The sequence below is a fragment of the Ascaphus truei genome, chromosome 12 (genome assembly GCF_040206685.1).
Source record: "Ascaphus truei isolate aAscTru1 chromosome 12, aAscTru1.hap1, whole genome shotgun sequence".
Taxonomy (NCBI): Eukaryota; Metazoa; Chordata; class Amphibia; order Anura; family Ascaphidae; genus Ascaphus; species Ascaphus truei.
This window is the reverse complement of record NC_134494.1, coordinates 18,795,368-18,814,802: the sequence shown is the minus strand read 5'-3', so window position 1 is coordinate 18,814,802 and position 19,435 is coordinate 18,795,368. Positions and strand designations below refer to the sequence as shown.

At 51.3% G+C, this 19,435-nt stretch overlaps 1 long non-coding RNA gene across 2 annotated transcripts in view; it reads left to right on the top strand.

Annotated features, from left to right (window-relative positions):
- The window catches only part of LOC142463961 (uncharacterized), a 41,413-nt gene that overhangs the window by 3,216 nt on the left and 18,762 nt on the right, over positions 1 to 19,435 (top strand). Inside the window, exon 2 of one of the 2 annotated variants that reach the window (XR_012787546.1) lies at positions 12,190 to 12,384. This is a non-coding gene — a long non-coding RNA (uncharacterized LOC142463961). Of the gene's footprint in view, positions 1 to 12,149; positions 12,385 to 19,435 lie in introns of both variants that reach the window. The other variant, XR_012787545.1, reaches the window with a different exon arrangement.

The following is a 19,435-nucleotide window of genomic DNA, read 5'->3' as shown; positions in this document are numbered from 1 at the left end:
TTTCACGAGCTGTTGAACAGACATGCAGATTTAGGCTTAAAAGAAACAGTTTAAAACAACATACATTACGTAATATATTGTGCAATACATACTGTGTTTCCATGACCATATTTTACACATGTTAACCTTCAGTGAGAGAAATAAGTGAGATTTGGGAATTTTCTGACCAAAAAATAAAATTTTTATGGGAAACCACTGATGTCTATCACACAGACTTCATTGAAGTTTAGGGGACTAATGTATCAACTTAAAGAATGTGCGAATAGAAGTTTATTTTGACGCACTGCTCGCTATTTTGCTTGCGCCAAATATAAGAAAGTGTTTCTTAAATTTGACGCAAATAAAGTATCACTTGTGAGCACATCGCAGACAGGTCTGCAATCTTGTCTTTCCCCATTATCTCCTAGTATGCAATGCTTCCACTGCAGCTAAGGATTCTGGGAAATGGTGTGTAAATGAGGACAGTGTCAACCTTTTGCTTCAAATCCATTTTAACATGGACCCCTATAAGTTCATGCCTGCGACATTGCACAGCTTTTCAGCACAGCCTGGGTTAAAGAAGTGCGGAGCCAGTAACCCTACTCACAGACAGCTTTTTCGACCTTTTGGGTCTCACCAGTGTTAGGCTGGTTTGACATAAATTATTACCCAGAAACGTGTATGCCATGTCCGAACAGGCGGATTAGTTGACTTAAATACAAGATACAAAAGGTGATATAAGGAGACACAACATCTGAGACACCTCATTATAATCTGTGCATCATGTAACTCCTCTATACTGTAACCTCTCCTGTTGACACTCTTCAAATCACAAGCTGACGCGCATAACCCAAAATCTGGAGCAGAGACCTGGATACATTGATACAAAGTTAAGAAATTAATGAATTTGCGTCAAGTTTTCTCCAACTTTGCCTTACTACATCACCCTATGTGAGACAGAAAATCAGAAAGTTGTCAAGTGTACTGTTTGTGAGTTTAAACCTAACGAGAGATGGGAACAGTGAGTCCAGAGATAGAGCAACCAGGGCTTTCGCGGCTCACTAGGCTCAAATGGGCCTTGCAAAGCATTATGTTGCTGCCCCCACTTGCAGCCAATGAGGCTTCATTCTTAAAAAGCACAGAGATTGTACAAATATAGCAGAATGCCCTGTAAAAACAAACCCGCATCATGTCCCAGCGGCTTTGGCAAACTGCCCTGGTATTTAAATGCCGTTGTGCTATGAAATAAGATGCCGGGAAGAGGGATTATTCCGTTCCTAAGCATTTCAAAGCCACTGCTAACGTAATGGCCTAAAAAACCAGAGGTGACTGAGCCACTGATTGAGCCACCTGTGCTGAAGCAGGGATATCCTGAAAACACAACCTGCTGGTCTGGAGTTGGCCGCTCTCTGGCATCAAATCATTGCTACTAAAGTACAGTTTAACAAAAGAATGTTATGAAATGGTACTAAACGTCCTGTAAAAAAACAGGCGCCTTATCTAATCTCTCTCGCTGCGTTATTTAACACACAGTCGTGACGCAGGCAGCAGGGAAGGGGTTAATCGAGATAAACACACAATGACTGGATTTTAAAGGCCTCGCGGAGTCATTCACGGCTCATGTTTATGTTTAGGGCTGGTTGGGGTTTGATTTTTTTTCTCTCTCCCTTTTCTGCTGCCTTGGGTAAACTAACTTCACAAGTGCGTCCAGCCCGTGGGTTACTTGAAAGGTGAAAGCCGTTCCTTTTGTGTCGCCCTCCGAGATCCCGGTGAAAGATCACGTAGCCGGCAATAAAACAACCTTTTAAAAAAGACTTTAACTAGTTTTATTGGCCTCCATAGATAAATCTCTATATGCTAAAAGCAAATATTTAGCTGCTTTCGTATTTTTCTGAAATTAATTACAAATTAAATTTCTTTAGGGCCCCTGAAGGTGTGTTTGTCAATCAAATGTTTTATTTATTTTTAGCCCACCTTATCGGCGAGCCACAGATGAGCAAGGAGGTAGGATTTACCTGTGCAAACTCTTGTTGTGTGTACTAAGACGGGGGGGGGGGGGGGGGGTGATTTAAACTGTTTAATTTTCAGATTTTTATAGGGTACAGAAACAAAAGAAGAGAACATAATATTACAATAACATTTGGGGGAGCAAAAAAGGAATTGAAATTGCAATTTCAAATAACACATAACAGACCTTAGCAATAATACAGAATATATATATATATATATATACTAGCTGAGAGACCCGGCGTTGCCCGGGATGTAAATGCGTAATAGGTAGTATTATTTATAAATCGTGGAACAATAGGTGACTGTTTGTTGTAAAGGTTGGATAATAATATTGAAAAGAAAGATGGAAGAAAATGTAATACGATGTTGTATAAAAATGGTTTATTGTAACCACACCACAGTACAATGTATATTTTGGTGCCATAAGTGATGTAAAAATCTGAGTCGTGTGTCCTGCTAGGGTGTGAGGCGGCGGGTGGCGCGTGGGTTGTGAGTGCTGTGTGCGAGTGGGGGTCCTGCTAGGGTGTGAGGCGGCGGGTGGTGCGTGGGTTGTGAGTGCTGTCTGTGAGTGGGGGTCCTGCTAGGGTGTGAGGCGGCGGGTGGCGCGTGGGTTGTGAGTGCTGTCTGTGAGTGGGGGTCCTGCAAGGGTGTGAGGCGGCGGCTGGCGCGTGGGTTGTGAGTGCTGTCTGTGAGTGGGGGTCCTGCTAGGGTGTGAGGCGGTGGGTCAGTGATGTCAGGGGGTAGGGGCGGGAGGCAGCAGGTGTGTGTGGCGGCAGGTATGTGTCGAGTGTAGCGGGTGTCTGTTGAGTGCGTGCAGCGGCTGTGAGGCGGTGGGTGAAAGGCAGAGGCGGCCGGAGTAAGGGCGGGTGAAAGGCGGGGGTGGGGAGGCGGTAAGGCGGGCATGAAGGCGAAGGGCGGCGGGAAGAGGAGGAGGGGGTGGAGGAGGGGGGCAAGGGGTGGAGGAGGGGGGCAAGGGGTGGAGGAGGGGGGAAGGGTTAGAGGAGGGGGGGGGAAGGGTTAGAGGAGGGGGGGGAAGGGTTAGAGGAGGGGGGGGGAAGGGTTAGAGGAGGGGGGGGAAGGGTTAGAGGAGGGGGGGGAAGGGTTAGAGGAGGGGGGGGGAAGGGTTAGAGGAGGGGGGGGAAGGGTTAGAGGAGGGGGGGGGAAGGGTTAGAGGAGGGGGGGGAAGGGTTAGAGGAGGGGGGGGGGAAGGGTTAGAGGAGGGGGGGGGAAGGGTTAGAGGAGGGGGGGGAAGGGTTAGAGGAGGGGGGGGAAGGGTTAGAGGAGGGGGGGGAAGGGTTAGAGGAGGGGGGGAAGGGAGGGGGGAAGGGTTAGAGGAGGGGGGGAAGGGTTAGAGGAGGGGGTGGAAGTGTGGGAGGGGAAAGGGTAAAAAGAGGTGGAGGGGGGGGGAAGAGGAGCGGAGGGGGGGGTGGAAAGGGGAGCGGAGGGGGGGTGAAGGGGAGCGGAGGGGGGGAAGGGGAGCGGGGGGGGAAGGGGAGCGGGGGGGGAAAGGGGGGGAGGGGAGAAGTGGTGGGAAGGGGGAGGAGGGGGGAGGTGGTGGAAAGGGGGAGAAGGGGGGAGGTGGTGGGAAGGGGGAGAAGGGGGGAGGTGTTGGGAAGGGGGGAGGTGGTGGGAAGGAGGAGGAGGGGGAAGGTGGTGGAAAGGGAGAGAAGGGGGGATGTGGTGGGAAGGGGGAGGAGGGGGAAGGGGGAGGAGGGGGAAGGTGGTGGGAAGGGGGGGAGGTGGAGGTGGTGGGAAGGGGGGGAGGTGGTGGGAAGGGGGGGGAGGTGGTGGGAAGGGGGGGGAGGTGATTGGAAGGGGGGGAGGGGTGAGGTGGTGGGAAGGGGGAGGAGGTGGGAAGGCGGGGGGTGGGAGGCGGAGGGAAGGCGGGGGGTGGGAGGCGGTGGGAAGGGGGGGGGGAGGCGGTGGGAAGGGGGGGTGAAGGGGGGGTGGAGGGGGGGTGAAGGGGGGGTGGAGGGGAGGTGAAGGTGGGGGGTTGGAGGGGAGGTGAAGGGGGGGGAGTGGAAGGGAGGTGAAGGGGGGGGTGGAAGGGAGGTGAAGGGGGGGGGTGGAAGGGAGGTGAAGGGGGGGGGTGGAAGGGAGGTGAAGGGGGGGGTGGAGGGGAGGTGGTGAAGGGGGGGGTGGAGGGGAGGTGAAGGGGGGGGTGGAGGGGAGGTGAAGGGGGGTGGAGGGGGGGAGGTAAATGGGGAGGTGAGGGGGGGGAGGTAAATGGGGAGGTGAAGGGGGGTGGAAGGGAGAAGTGGAGTGAGGGGAGGTGAAAGGGGGTGAGGGGAGGTGATGGGGGGTGAGGGGTGGTGAAGGCCGCTCACTCACCCGTCCGGCAGGTCCCACGTGGATCTGAGGCGGGAGGCAGCGTGTTGTGGCCGCTCCCCCGCTGTGTCCCGGGCGCCACCATCTTGGGCACTCGGCGCCGCGAGGCAGCCTGCCTGGCCACTGGCTGTTCCCCCGCCGGGGAGGGGGGGGCATGTATATGTGTGGGGGGGGAGAGGTGGGAGATATAGAGGGGGGGTCTCGCACGGCCGCTGACACTGGGTGGGGGGGGGGGGGGGGCGCTGAAGGGGTAATAATAGTGTGTGTGTCCCGCTGAATGTAGCTGCGCCGGGGGAGGGGGGGGTCGGGGTGAAAGCGTGGGAGACACGGGGAGAGGAGGAGGTGCGCGCGGGTGCTGCTAACTGTGAGCCCCGCTAATGTATGTAACAGTGTGTGTGTGTGTGTGTGTGTGTGTGTGTGTGTGTGTGTGTGTGTGTGTGTCTGTCATTGTGTGTGTGTGTCCCTGTGTGTGTGTGTGTGTGTGTGTGTGTGTGTGTCCCTGTGTGTGTGTGTGTGTCCCTGTGTGTGTGTCCCTGTGTGTGTGTGTCCCTGTGTGTCCTTTGGCCCGTCACTCCGCCTCAGGCCAATGAGAGGTGTGCGGGGGCGGGCCAAGGGACCAATCAGATTTCCCCTAGGGACACCGGACATCCAGGCAGGCAGGCAGGCAGGCAGGCAGGCAGGCAAACATACAGTGCTTTCACTAATATAGTATAAGATATATACCATAATACTGAGTGAAGTTATGGTGAGTAAAAAAAGTGACAAAAACCCTCCACAGCAAAGCAAATATGCAAATGTAAATACAACTGTATGCTCATCTGCATGTCTTAGGCAGGTCTTGGTTTTGAAGCAAAAAGTGACACTGTGTGCTCATTTGCATGTCATTTCCCAGAATCCCTTGCTGCAGTGGAAGTGCTGTATGCTAGGTGATAATGGGGAAAGGCGGGGTTGCAGACCTGCCTAAGACATGCAGATGAGCATACAGTTATATTTGCATATTTGCTTTCCTGTGGAGGGTTTTTGTCACTTTTTTTACTCACCATAACTTAACTCAGTATTATGGTTTAGCCTATCCCATAGCCTCTCTTGCATTCCCAGTAAAATCAACCCCACACTGATGAGACCCATCAAGGTCGAAACAGCTGTCTGTGGGTGGTTTTCTGGGTATGCACCTTAACCCTGGCTGTGCTCAAAGCTGTGACCATGCAGCAAGCTTAAGCCTATAGGGAACCATGTTAAAAATGGTTATTGAGGCAAAAAGTGACACTGTGTGCTCATTTGCATGTCATTTCCCAGAATCCCTTGCTGCAGTGGAAGTGCTGTATGCTAGGTGATAATGGGGAAAGGCGGGGTTGCAGACCTGCCTAAGACATGCAGATGAGCATACAGTTATATTTGCATATATATATATATATATATATATATATATACAGGCATACCCCGGTTTAAGGACACTCACTTTAAGTACACTCGCGAGTAAGTACATATTGCTCAATAGGCAAATGCCAGCTCACGCATGCGCCTGTCAGCACGTCTTGAACAGCAATTCTGGCTCCTTACCTGTACCGAAGCTGTGCGCAAGTGGAGAGACAATAGAGCCTGTTACACATGTGTTATTTACATCAGTTATGCACGTATATGACGATTGCAGTACAGTACATGCATCCATAAGTGGGGAAAAAGGTAGTGCTTCACTTTAAGTACATTTTCGCTTTACATACATGCCCCGGTCCCATTGCGTATGTTAATGCGGGGTATGCCTGTAAATATATATATATATATATATATATATATATAATAAAAAAAAACTAAAAACTAGGGCGTTGAGGGGAAAGGGCTATCTCCAGGGCCACCGACCGACAGGGGGGGAGAACCAGGGACAACTGTCCCGGGCCCTGGCTAGCTGGCTGGCGCTAGAAGTTGGGCCCAGCCAGAGGTCGGGCCCAACTTCTTTGCCTGGCTGCCGATTAGGGTTGCCAGGTGTCCGGTATTGAACTGGACTGTCCTGTATTTGGACGGCCCGCAGCGTTAATCCGTCTGGTCCGCGGTCGTCATGGTTGCTGCAACACAAACAGTAAATCTTGTTACATCTGTATGACGCATTATTTGTTGTTTCACATTATTTTTGTCTTGTTGATACAATTTAAATTAAAGCAGTAGTATGTCTATTTTTTTTTTATACCTAGTGTAAACATACTGTGAGTTACTTGTAGTCTCAGGTGTATGGGAAGCGTGAAAAAACAGAAAACAGATAAAAGATATACATGGTGCAATATTTCAGTAAAAATCCCCGAAGAACAGGGCATTACTGGCAAATAATGCCCTGGCTGGAAGAGTTGAAGGCCCGAGGCGAAGCCGAGGGACTTTAACCCAGCCAGGGCATTATTGGCCAGTAATGCCCTGTTCTGAGGGGATTATTACTATTATAAGCTAAATGTATGCTTATTTGTAAAAAAAAAATTCAATTTTTCATAAAGATACATTTTTGTAGTCATATTGATTTTTATCAGCATGATTGTCTACATTCTTATGCTTTTACTGCAAGTTTATATAAAGGAAATTGTACATACACACAGCCCCCTCTATACACACACACACTCTGCAACCCCCCTCTATATACACAAACACACTCTGCACCCCCTAAACACTGTGCAGCCCCCCTCCTCGACACACACAAAACACACACAACATAAGCAGCCCCCCTTTACACCCACAAAACACACTGTAGACACACACACCAACAAAACAGACTGCTGCCCCTCTACATTCATAAAACACACACCAGCAGCCCCCCTCTACACCCACTGCAGCCCCCATGTAAACCCACACACTGCAGACACACACACACAACACTCTGCACCCCTCCTCCACCCACAAAACACACACTGCAGCCCCCCCCTCTACACTCACAAAACACACACTGCACACACACACAAACCAACAGACTGCCAGCTCTACATCCACAAAACACACTGCAGACACACACACACACACACACAACACTCTGCACCCCTTCTCCACCCACAAAACACACACTGCATCCCCCCTCTGCACCTGCAAAACACACACTGCAGAGACACACGCAAATACAACAAAACAGACTGCCACCGCTACATCCACAAAACACACACCAGCAGCCCCCACCCCCCTCTACACCCTCTGCAGCCCCCTGTAAACCCACACACACCAACAAAACACTCTGCACCCCTCCTCCACCCACAAAACACACACTGAAGACACACACACTGCACCTCCACCTCTACACCAACAAAACACACACACAGCAGACACACACCAACAAGACTCTGCTGCCCCCTCTACACCCACAAAACACACACCAACAGAAGAGACACACACTAATACAACACTCTCCTGACCCCCTTTACACACACACAGACACACAAACCTTTCCCTCACTCTCCTGTGCGGAGCTCTCTGCAGGCAGAGAGGGGAGGAGTCAGTGCCTGGCTGGTGCCTTCTGTCCAATCACCTTCCCTGTCTAAGAGCAAATTTCACTCTTTGTGAATGAGAACTGAAAGCTGATTGGCTGAAAAACTTGGCAAGCTGCCAAAAATTCCAGGTGATTACTGATTGGATAATGATCAGAGAGCAGGGATTTCAATTATGCCCGAAATTTACCAGCTTTAGCCTATAATGTAGACTAAAGTAATGAAATATTAAGTGAAAAAAGGAAATAATGTGTATATACTGTAAAGCGCTAATGCTTAAATATATTAGTGAAAAATTCCTAAAATAATTATAAAAAACCTTAAATAAAGGACTAGGCTGCCTGCTATAAATGACCCGCAAAGATCATAACACAGTCACAGAAAACACAATATAACGGCCCCTAGATTAAACTTATATCACTTGAGTGAGTGACCACTGAAAATCCAGCCCTCACAGTCCAAGTGAAATCCAAAAGTTGGCTTGCTTGATGACTCATGACATTTATTTATTTATTTGTAACGGGTTTCCCCCCCCCCCACCCCCCAATCGCAGATTATACTGGGGGTGCGGAGAAACATATAGTGTTACCAGGTGTGTGGTGCGTTACCTGTTGGCTCACAGGAGGGCTGAGCTTCCGCCACGGGGAACCTGGGGCAATGACGATACTATGGGTAAACACTTACTCGATGCAGCGCCTCCCCCTGCAATGGCTCCCACCATAGGGGGAGTGGTTCCTCGTAGGACACATACAAATAACCAATACACTGTGATGTATAATAACTAGTGACTTTACTAGCATGCAAGACAACATATTACGGCAATACCATAATAACCGGTGTCCCTCTCTAGAGGAGACACTGACTGCGTCGCGCAGGACGCTTCCCCAACACTCTGCACCCTACCTCCTTCCCTGGGCTGCTCCTGACTCTGACTGACTAGCGTGGGCTCAGCACGCGAATTGTATCCACCTGCTTTTAGGAAGCTCCTAAGCCCTATTGGCTCCCTGGTATCACGTGGGGCATACAAAGGCTCCTGGGACTCGTTGTCTCTACTTAGAGCCTTCCCTAATAGGCTAGGGCTTCGTGGGCTTTTCTGGCTCTTTTCTGCGCATGCGCGAGCTCCCTGAAGTCCTCCCGGCGCTCCTAGCCCCTGCGCATGCGCAACGCACCTAACAATGGCGGCGCCCTGCTCCGCGAGCCGCCGGGACCGCAGCAACGCGACCGCTGCCTTAACAACGGCCCGATCGCGTCCCCGGCAACCGGCCCGCTCGCGTCCCCGTCAACGGGCCGCAACTCTAAAGTACCGCGCGGCTCGCGCACCCGCCCCCTCACTCCCTCGTCCTCGGCGGCCCAGCGCAGATGAAGGAGGGGGGTCAGTTACGACAAGGGGGACCTGGCTACATATTTATAAAATGTTTTACCAGGAAGTAATACATTGAGAGTTACCTCTCGTTTTCAAGTATGTCCTGGGCGATTAAATGTGGGGATAAATGCTGCAGTTCAAGCAATATCCTGCATGTGTGTTTTTTTATTAATAAATCAGTTCTGTAGTAATAAAAAATACTTTTAGCATTTTCTGTTTTAAAAAACAACAACTTTGAAAGACCAATTTTCTTGTATTCTATTTTAACAAGCATGCTTGTTCCTATAGCAACGATTTACATTCCCCATATTTAAAGATGTCGCCAAACTTTGCCGATCAATGGACGGAGAACGAATTGACCGGCAGCTATGCAGTTTTTTTTAGATAAGTAGAGATTGCCCACATTAAACTATTGAAGTTAAAAAATGTCATGGAACACGAACTACATTTCTGACTCACCCCCCTCTCTCCTTTGCAGCTTCTGCCTGTCAGATTTTATTCTCAGCTGCATGGAGTTTGCACACACATACTGTGCCTGTGTAACATGCAACAATGTTGCATTTCTTGCCTCTGAGCACGTAATCAGTGAACTGCTACTGCAGCTTCTCCAGTCCTCCCAGTTAATGGACTTTCCCATGTTCTCCCCTGTCTTTTGCCGACAGTTAGTGCAGTCTCACTCAACCTTTAGTGTGACCCCTGCCCCTCACTTCCTTTTCCACCCTAGATCACAGTGAGTACAGACCTGTCTGCATCCACCCCTGGTAAGGCCTTTCTCTCTTACCATAGTCTAACCCCATAGAAGCATCCCACATAGAGAAGCACTCTCTGCCTACACTACACCTACAAGTTCCTGTGTTTTCTAATCCAGCAATAAAATTAAGAAAGACATTAAGGACTTGTCATGCTTAAGAAGAGGGAGGACATGAGTTGAGCTTACTGGAATCATTCATACATCATTCGTGACCCTGGTTCCAGGAAAAAAAAAAAACTTTAAAAAAAACGGGAGCCTGAATTGCAGCTTTAAAGAGACAAATCATAGTGCAACACTGGAAAACTCACTGATAAAACAAACAGTCACTAACAACATACAACACATACAGACAATACAAAATAGCTACAATAAAAACTGATACATTTAATGAAAAATGATTAAAGTGATAACAATCAACCATATAAAATACACTGACGGGATCACTTCTGGAGGGTCTAAAACTGAAATCCTACTCACGAAATGTGAACAGTACAACAGCAAGTAACAGCAACAGCTGCCAAGGAAATCCGAATTGGAATCAGTGGAGGGACATCACAGGACGTAGCAGACCTCACGTGCTACCGCTGTACATCCCGCTGGCGCGGTCTCCTCCCTCCAGGGCAGAGCCCCTACCAATTTTCCAATTAGTACAGGTATAATACACCTCGGTGTCAGTCTGCACATCACCCTCCAAGAGTAGGTGAATGTATAAGGCTGCGTCCATAGAAGGACAAGCAGCGCTGAGGCGTGCGGACGCTCCGCGCTGAGCCCCTGCATCCTCAATGAGGATGCCTTGAGAGGGGGCTCACGCGAGCGTCCGCAAGCGTGCGGAGGCTTTGGAGTTTTCAGCCGAGCGCCAAGCTGTTTTTGAGCGCGCTGTTGGCTGAAAACCTCCAATTAGCCTTAAGCAGCGTCAACGTCACGGCGCCGTGACGTCGGGACATTGACGTCAGTGCGTCGCGGGCGATTGGCCCAGCGAAGTCACTGCCCCGCCTCCAACCACCTCCCCCCGGCTCCCTTCACGCACGCTGGCTCACCTGCAAGTCCGTGGAATCGCGCTGACTTAAGCAGGCGAGCCTCAGCGTTAGCGCGCCTCCGCTCTCCTCACCCCTCTATGGCCCGGGCCTTAGGCTGACAGAAAGACATATATGAAAGTAAGTTATATTAAATTCACACCAGTGAATTTGTGCACCCACAGTTTACCTCTTTAGTAAGGTAACTATGTTACTGGTTTGCACTACTCACAAAAAGCATATGCTTTATTTAACCCCTTCAGGTCTTTCTCACATTTTCTCTAGTCCATGGGACAATAATGACATATTTTCAGTGTACAGTAGGTACCTGCAAATTTAGTTATGCCTTGACGTTGGCTGCACGCTCATAACGCTTTGGCCAAAGGGTTTAACTAAATAACCCTTATTCATGAGATCACTATTTTATTTTAGCCTAACTGGCAGGAATCATTCTTTTTGTTCTCTTTCTTTGCATGGGATGTATATGTTGCATCGGGTCTGCCACAAGTACTTCATCGCTGGGCTAAAGAAAACACTTCAGAATCCGTTATGGGATTCAATGCCTGATTTCTATCTTCACTTTGTGTGTGCAATTCGTGAGAGTTACCTTAATATTTCATCACTTTACTGTACAATTTTGCACCATATATATCTTTTATCTATTTTCCGGTTCTTCGCATCTGAGACTGCCATTTCAAGAACCCCACAGAAAGGTTCAACATGGGTCAGAGCTGCAAAACCGGTTGTTTAAATATATTACAGAGTTTTTCACATTGCACTGCACTTTTTATTGCTTAATTGCACTTATGCTTGGCACATTTCTTTCTTTCACGATTTATATCACAGTATAATTTTTTTATTGTGTATTATTGTTATTGAATGTAAATCACTATTATTGATCTCCACTTGACACGAATAGAGCGCCGGGTGAATATCCTTTCACGTGCCAGTTATTTGTGAAATATTATTTATAATATCCATATTGTGAAAAATATATATGTTCTGTTAACCAATATTATGAAACACCCCTGCTGCGTCAAATACATCTTAGGGTTACTACATACTGTAGCAACTTAACTCTGCGCTAACAATATTCACTTTTTAGGGTTTGCTCCAACTTAAACCTGGCAGACAGTTTCCTTGTTTTTTTGTGTACCAAGACATTGTTTTTATAGTTTGTACCATTAACATCTGTACTCCAGCTCAGCCCTTTTCTGTGTGCCAAAATATATATTTTCTTTACCTTGATGTTGCAGATTTAAAATGGGATTTCCTTGTACCACTCTTGTCTCACAGTGAAATCAGGCAAAAGGGAGCAGCCAGAGGAAATTAACTCTTTCCCAAAAGTTCATATCAGTCAATTGTATCAGAACACACGCCCCAACGATTGCCCAGCTAGAATCATTCCTGTTCTCTGTCATGACCAAAGAAAAATTTGACTCATATGGAGACACGTGTGAAAAGAATATCAGCGCAAAAAAGCACGTAGAGGTACAGTATAAAAATGTATAATAGCAATAACATATAGTGTTCACATATAAGTGCCATAACTAAAGTTCACCTTTCCTGTCTTGCCTTCAAATACTTTCTGGGCAAACTACCCGTCTATCTGAACAAGCTCCTCACCCCTACCACATGCAGTACCTATCATCTGAGATCAGACTCCAAAAGACTGTTCATGGTCCCAAGGCTCAACAAAGTATCCGGACGCTCCTCCTTCTCTTTCCGTGCACCCCAAAACTGGAACAACCTACCGGAGACTCTCACATCCACCACCAGTTTAAGTTCTTTCAAAACTAAGGCTGTCTCACATTTTAATCTGGTCTGTAACTGTTACATAAACCTATAATATACATCTTCTCTAACTGTGCACGCAATGTATTGTATATAATGTATACCCTGTTCATTTATGTAACTGTATTTGTAACCATGTATTATTTGTCATATTAACTATGTCCAGGACATACTTGAAAACGAGAGGTAACTCTCAATGTATTACTTCCTGGTAAAACATTTTATAAATAAAATAAATAAATAATTACAATAGAACAGTGGAAATGGTATAGAATTGAAACAGATTGATACAGATTAATCAATACCACTCTTAATAAAACAAGCTCATTGGTTAGAATGGAAACTTGCCACTATAGAATAGAAACCTGTTATAACAGACCACACTTGAAAATTCTTCATGCAACGCCGATAGGGAATGCACCCGGTCTCGGCTTGGCAGTGAAAGAACTGCTCCCGTCTCTGGTGTAAGGTAGGGCGAAGGGTCAAATCCGTCTCCACCTCTCTCTCATCGTCCGGTTTCTCAGTGCTTACTGCTCTGTTCCAAGCGGACGCCGGTTAAGGAATACACCTGCTCCCGGTTTGCAGCTCTCAGTGGTCACAGGTATGCAGACCTCCAATTGCCTCCCTAAACGCGTTTCACCACTAGGGCTTCGTCAAGCGTCTATGATAGACTCCTGAAGAAGCCCTAGTGGCGAAACGCGTTGAGTGTAGGAGCCTGGATGGCAACACAGAGGAGAGGGAGGCAATCGGAGGTCTGCATACCTGTTCCAGCCCTAACCAACCCACATCTCGCGACACGCGGGACCCGTGACTTCAGAAGCAAGTAGTGAACGCTGGGTGAGTTTGCTGGCAACCCCGGCGTTCCCCTGATGAGGAGAGGTTGGGACCAGAGAAAGAGCTGACTGGACAGTGACCTACTGAGAGGAGACCCCCAAATACCCCTCTACAGTGAATGTAGGATTATTGCAAAATGTGAGTGAGATTACTGGAGTCTGCACAAGCTGCATAAATCCATTTGTTACATCTGCACCTCGGAATCTCTCCTCTCTTCATTTCTTCTGAGACTCTGGAGAAAGGCTACTGTGGGCTGTGTGAAGAAGCTTTTGAAAATAGAATACTTCTACATCTGTGCCTCAATGGTTATATATTGATAAACCATTAACACATTGAGCATACTATTTTTGATTACCATTATATATATATGTATATATATACAGTGTTCGACAAATCACCCAAAAATCTACTCGCCCAACCAAAAAATCTACCCGCCACCTAGTCCCGCCCCCACCCCGCCCCTAATCCCGTCCCCAACCCTAGTCCCGCCCCCAACCCTGCTTTAAAATAAAATATATAAATAAAATACATTTAATAAATTCCTAGCCAGAACAACATTCGTTTTTGACATAAATATATTTATTGTATTACATTACTGTATACTACAATTGGTCCTTGTTACGTGTGTGTGTGTGTATAAATGTCGGATCTAGAAATAAAAGCCAGATGTGAATGACTAGTTTCCTGAACCCCTTAACCAGTGTCTGGACGTCCCCGCTTCACAATATCTAAAGCAGCAATCCCGCCTGGGATCTTACCTGATCTGCAGTCCCACAATGTCCAGGTACCCTCATTCCCGCAATGTTATACATTGGAGGGGAGGTGTTTCCCACCTGTCTTCTGGGTTAGGGGGGGTTCCGATGTCTCCCGTGTGAAGCTTGAGTCAGATCTGGAAGAAAGCAGTATAGGTTATTTTGGTGTAGGTATAGGGCAGTTAAGATATATAGGGTAAATAAGAGATCCAGACAGAGTGTGAGACAGACAGAGTGTGGGTGAGAGACACAGAGAGGGCGAGAGAGAGAGAGGGCGAGAGAGAGAGAGAGAGAGGGCGAGAGAGAGAGAGAGAGAGAGAGAAAGGGCGAGAGAGAGAGGGCGAGAGAGAGAGAGAGGGCGAGAGAGAGAGTGGGCAAGAGAGAGAGAGGGCGAGAGAAAGAGAGGGCGAGAGAGAGAGAGGGCAGAGAGAGAGAGAGGGCAGAGAGGCAGAAAGAGAGGGCAGAGAGGCAGAAAGAGAGAGGCAGAGAGAGAGGCAGAGAGAGAGGATGAGAGAGAGGCAGAGAGAGAGGGTGAGAGAGAGGTGAGAGGCAGAAAGAGAGAGGGTGAGAGGCAGAGAGAGAGAGGTAGAGAGGCAGAAAGAGAGAGGGTGAGAGGCAGAGAGAGAGAGAGGGTGAGAGAGAGAGGGTGAGAGACAGAGGGTGAGAGACAGAGGGTGAGAGACAGAGGGTGGGTGGGGTGACTGGGTGACACTTCTGGTATTCCGCGCACACACACACACACTCACACACACACACACACACACACACACACACACACACACACACACTCACACACACAGAGAGACACACACAGACACAGACACACTCACACACACAGAGACACACACACACACAGAGACACACACACAGAGACACACTCACACACACAGACACACTCACACACACACAGAGACACACTCACACACAGAGAGACACACTCACACACAGAGAGACACACTCACACACGCACAGACACACACTCACACAGACACACTCACACACACACAGAGACACACACACACACACACACATACACACACAGACACACTCACACACACAGACACACACTCACAAAGACACACTCACACACACACAGACACACACTCACACACACAGAGACACACTCACACACACCGAGACACACACACACAGAGACACACTCACACACACACACACACACACACAGAGACACACTCACACACACACACATAGACACACACATAGAGACACACTCACAGACACAGAGACACACAGACAGGGTATTCATTGAAAGGAGGGGCCCACCTGTGCAGCAGTTCATCCAGCAAGACGGGAGGTGCTGTTGGTCGGGCAGCCGTGCGGTAGGTCGGGCAGGAGGTGCGTGAGGCCGGGAAGCCGGGTGTGAGGTGAGTGAGGTCGGCGGGAGATGCGGGCGGTGCTGTAGGTCGGGTGGGAGATGCGGCCAGCCGGGTGGGAGATGTGGGCGGGAGATGCGGCCAGCCGGGTGGGAGATGCGGGCGGGAGATGGAAAATGCGGCCAGCCGGGCGGGAGATGGGACACTTGGGGGCGGCAGATGGTATATGCTGGAGCTAGGCTCCAATGGTGGCTCGGCTCATGCGCCTCAGCTCCTTGACGCTGCGTGACGTCATGACGTCACGACCGTCATGTTGGCATGGCAACATGGCATCTGACACCGCGCGGCCATTGCAGGTACAGAAGGAGCCAAATAATGGGCTCACATAGTGCGAGCAGGGAAAATTGCATGGGGAATTCCTAGAGCGGCAGAACTACTCGCCCGCGGCCTGAATCCACTCGCCACGGGCGTGTAGTTATAATTAATTGTCGAACGCTGTATATATATATATATATATAGTGCATGGGATGGGGTTACAGTAGTTTGTCCTTTGATGGTGAGCACCAGATGAGGTGTGTGGGGAAAGTACATGGTGCTGTTACTCAGCCACATGAGTATTGTTACAGGGTCTCCTGCTCTGTCAATGTGCCCCCTGCTCTGCAACTGTACTTCACTGTTTCCTAGTTACTGTCACTGTGTTCCCTACATTATGTCACTGTACAGTATAAACTGCATTGTCATTGTGCATACCAGAGAAAAATATCGGAGTGCTATATACTCTAAAAGTGAACTCTATCAAAGTGCTAGTGCAGTATTCATTTAAAGTGCAATAAACATGTTGTGTACATATACATGATAACTATGTGAAAAATAGATTCTCTGTGCAAATGCTACAATTGATGTTTAAAAATATAGATTGCTTTTGCAAATAACCTATGTAACAATGTGCATAGTGAATATATATATATATTCACTATGCACATTGATACATAGGTTATTTGCAAAAGCAATCTATATTTTTAAACATCAATTGTAGCATTTGCTATATATATATATATATATATACTAGCTGAGAGACCCGGCGTTGCCCGGGATGTAAATGCGTAATAGGTAGTATTATTTATAAATTGTGGAACAATAGGTGAGTATTTGTTGTAAAGGTTGGATAGTAATATTGAAAAGAAAGATGGAAGAAAATGTAATACGATGTTGTATAAAAATGGTTTATTGTAACCACACCACAGTACAATGTATATTTTGGTGCCATAAGTGATGTAAAAATGTGAGGCGTGTGTCCTGCTAGGGTGTGAGGCGGCGGGTGGCGCGTGGGTTGTGAGTGCTGTCTGCGAGTGGGGGTCCTGCTAGGGTGTGAGGCGGCGGGTGGTGCGTGGGTTGTGAGTGCTGTCTGTGAGTGTGGGTCCTGCTAGGGTGTGAGGCGGCGGGTGGCGCGTGGGTTGTGAGTGCTGTCTGTGAGTGGGGGTCCTGCTAGGGTGTGAGGCGGCGGGTGGCGCGTGGGTTGTGAGTGCTGTCTGTGAGTGGGGATCCTGCTAGGGTGTGAGGCGGCGGGTGGCGCGTGGGTTGTGAGTGCTGTCTGTGCGTGGGGGTCCTGCTAGGGTGTGAGGCGGTGGGACAGTGATGTCGGTGCGTAGGGGCGGGAGGCAGCAGGTGTGTGTGGCGGCAGGTATGTGTCGAGTGTGGCGGGTGTCTGTTGAGTGCGTGCAGCGGCTGTGAGGCGGTGGGTGAAAGGCAGAGGCAGCCGGAGTAAGGGCGGGTGAAAGGCAGAGGCGGGGGTGGGGAGGCGGTAAGGCGGGCAGGAAGGCGAAGGGCGGCGGGAAGGGGAGGAGGGGGTGGTGGAGGGGGCAAGGGGTGGAGGAGGGGGGCAAGGGGTGGAGGAGGGGGGCAAGGGGTGGAGGAGGGGGGAAGGGTTAGAGGAGGGGGGAAGGGTTAGAGGAGGGGGGAAGGGTTAGAGGAGGGGGGAAGGGTTAGAGGAGCGGGGGGGGGAAGGGTTAGAGGAGCGGGGGGGGGGGAAGGGTTAGAGGAGGGGGGGGAAGGGGTGGGAGGGGGTGGAGGGGAGGGGGGGTGCAGGGGTGGAGGGGAGGGGAGGGGGGGGTGGAGGGGAGGGGAGGGGGGGTGGAGGGGAGCGGAGGGGGGGGAAAGGGGAGCGGAGGGGGGGGAAAGGGGAGCGGAGGGGGGGAAAGGGGAGCGGAGGGGGGGAAAGGGGAGCGGAGGGGGGAAAGGGGAGCGGAGGGGGGGAAAGGGGAGCGGAGGGGGGGGAAAGGGGAGCGGAGGGGGGGGAAAGGGGAGCGGAGGGGGGGGGAAAGGGGAGCGGAGGGGGAAGGGGGGGGAGGCGGTGGGAAGGGGGGGGGGAGGCGGTGGGAAGGGGGGGGGAGGCGGTGGGAAGGGGGGGAGGCGGTGAGAAGGGGGGGGAGGCGGTGGGAAGGAGGGGGGAGGCGGTGGGAAGGGGTGGGGAGGCGGTGGGAAGGGGGTGGGGAGGCGGTGGGAAGGGGGTGGGGAGGCGGTGGGAAGGGAGGCGGTGGGAAGGGAGGCGGTGGGAAGGGGCGGTGGGAAGGGGGGGGGCGGTGGGAAGGGGGGGGGCGGTGGGAAGGGGGGAGGGGAGGTCGGTGGGAAGGGGGGGGGGAGGCGGTGGGAAGGGGGGGGAGGCGGTGGGAAGGGGGAGGGGAGGCGGTGGGAAGGGGGAGGGGAGGCAGTGGGAAGGGGGGAGGGGGGGCAGTGGGAAAGGGGGAGGGGGGGCAGTGGACAGGAAGGGAGGGCAGTGGACAGGAGGGGGGGGCAGTGGACAGGAGGTGGATGCAGTGGACAGGAGGGGGGGGCAGTGGACAGGAGGGGGGGCAGTGGACAGGATGGGGGGGGCAGTGGACAGGAGGGGGGGCAGTGGACAGGAGGGGGGGGCAGTGGACAGGAGGGGGGGCAGTGGACAGGAGGGGGATGCAGTGGACAGGAGGGGGGGCAGTGGACAGGAGGGGGGGGCAGTGGACAGGAGGGGGGGCAGTGGACAGGAGGGGGGGCAGTGGACAGGAGGGGGGGGGGGCAGTGGACAGGAGGGGGGGGGGCAGTGGACAGGAGGGGGGGGGCAGTGGACAGGAGGGGGGGGCAGTGGACAGGAGGGGGGGGGCAGTGGACAGGAGGGGGGGGCAGTGGACAGGAGGGGGGGGGCAGTGGACAGTAGGGGGGGAAGTGGACAGTAGGGGGGCAGTGGACAGTAGGGGGGGGCAGTGGACAGTAGGGGGGGCAGTGGACAGGAGGGGGGGCAGTGGACAGGAGGGGGGGGCAGTGGACAGTGGACAGGAGGGGGTGGACAGTGGACAGGAGGGGGGGGCAGTGGACAGTGGACAGGAGGGGGTGGACAGTGGACAGGAGGGGGGGGGCAGTGGACAGGAGGGGGGGCAGTGGACAGGAGGGGGGGGCAGTGGACAGGAGAGGGGGGCAGTGGCTAGGAGAGGGGGGGCAGTGGACAGGAGAGGGGGGGCAGTGGACAGGAGAGGGGGGGCATTGGACAGGAGAGGGGGGGAAGTGGACAGGAGGGGGGGGGCTGTGGACAGGAGAGGGGGGCAGTGGACAGGAGAGGGGGGGCAGTGGACAGGAGAGGGGGGGCAGTGGACAGGAGGGGTGGGGCTGTGGACAGGAGGGGGGGGCTGTGGACAGGAGGGGGGGGGCTGTGGACAGGAGGGGGGGGGGCAGTGGACAGGAGGAGGGGGGGCAGTGGACAGGAGGGGGGGCAGTGGACAGGAGGGGGGGCAGTGGACAGGAGGGGGGGCAGTGGACAGGAGGGGGGCCTGTTCCCACGCCGGGGAGGGAGCTGAGTGGAGC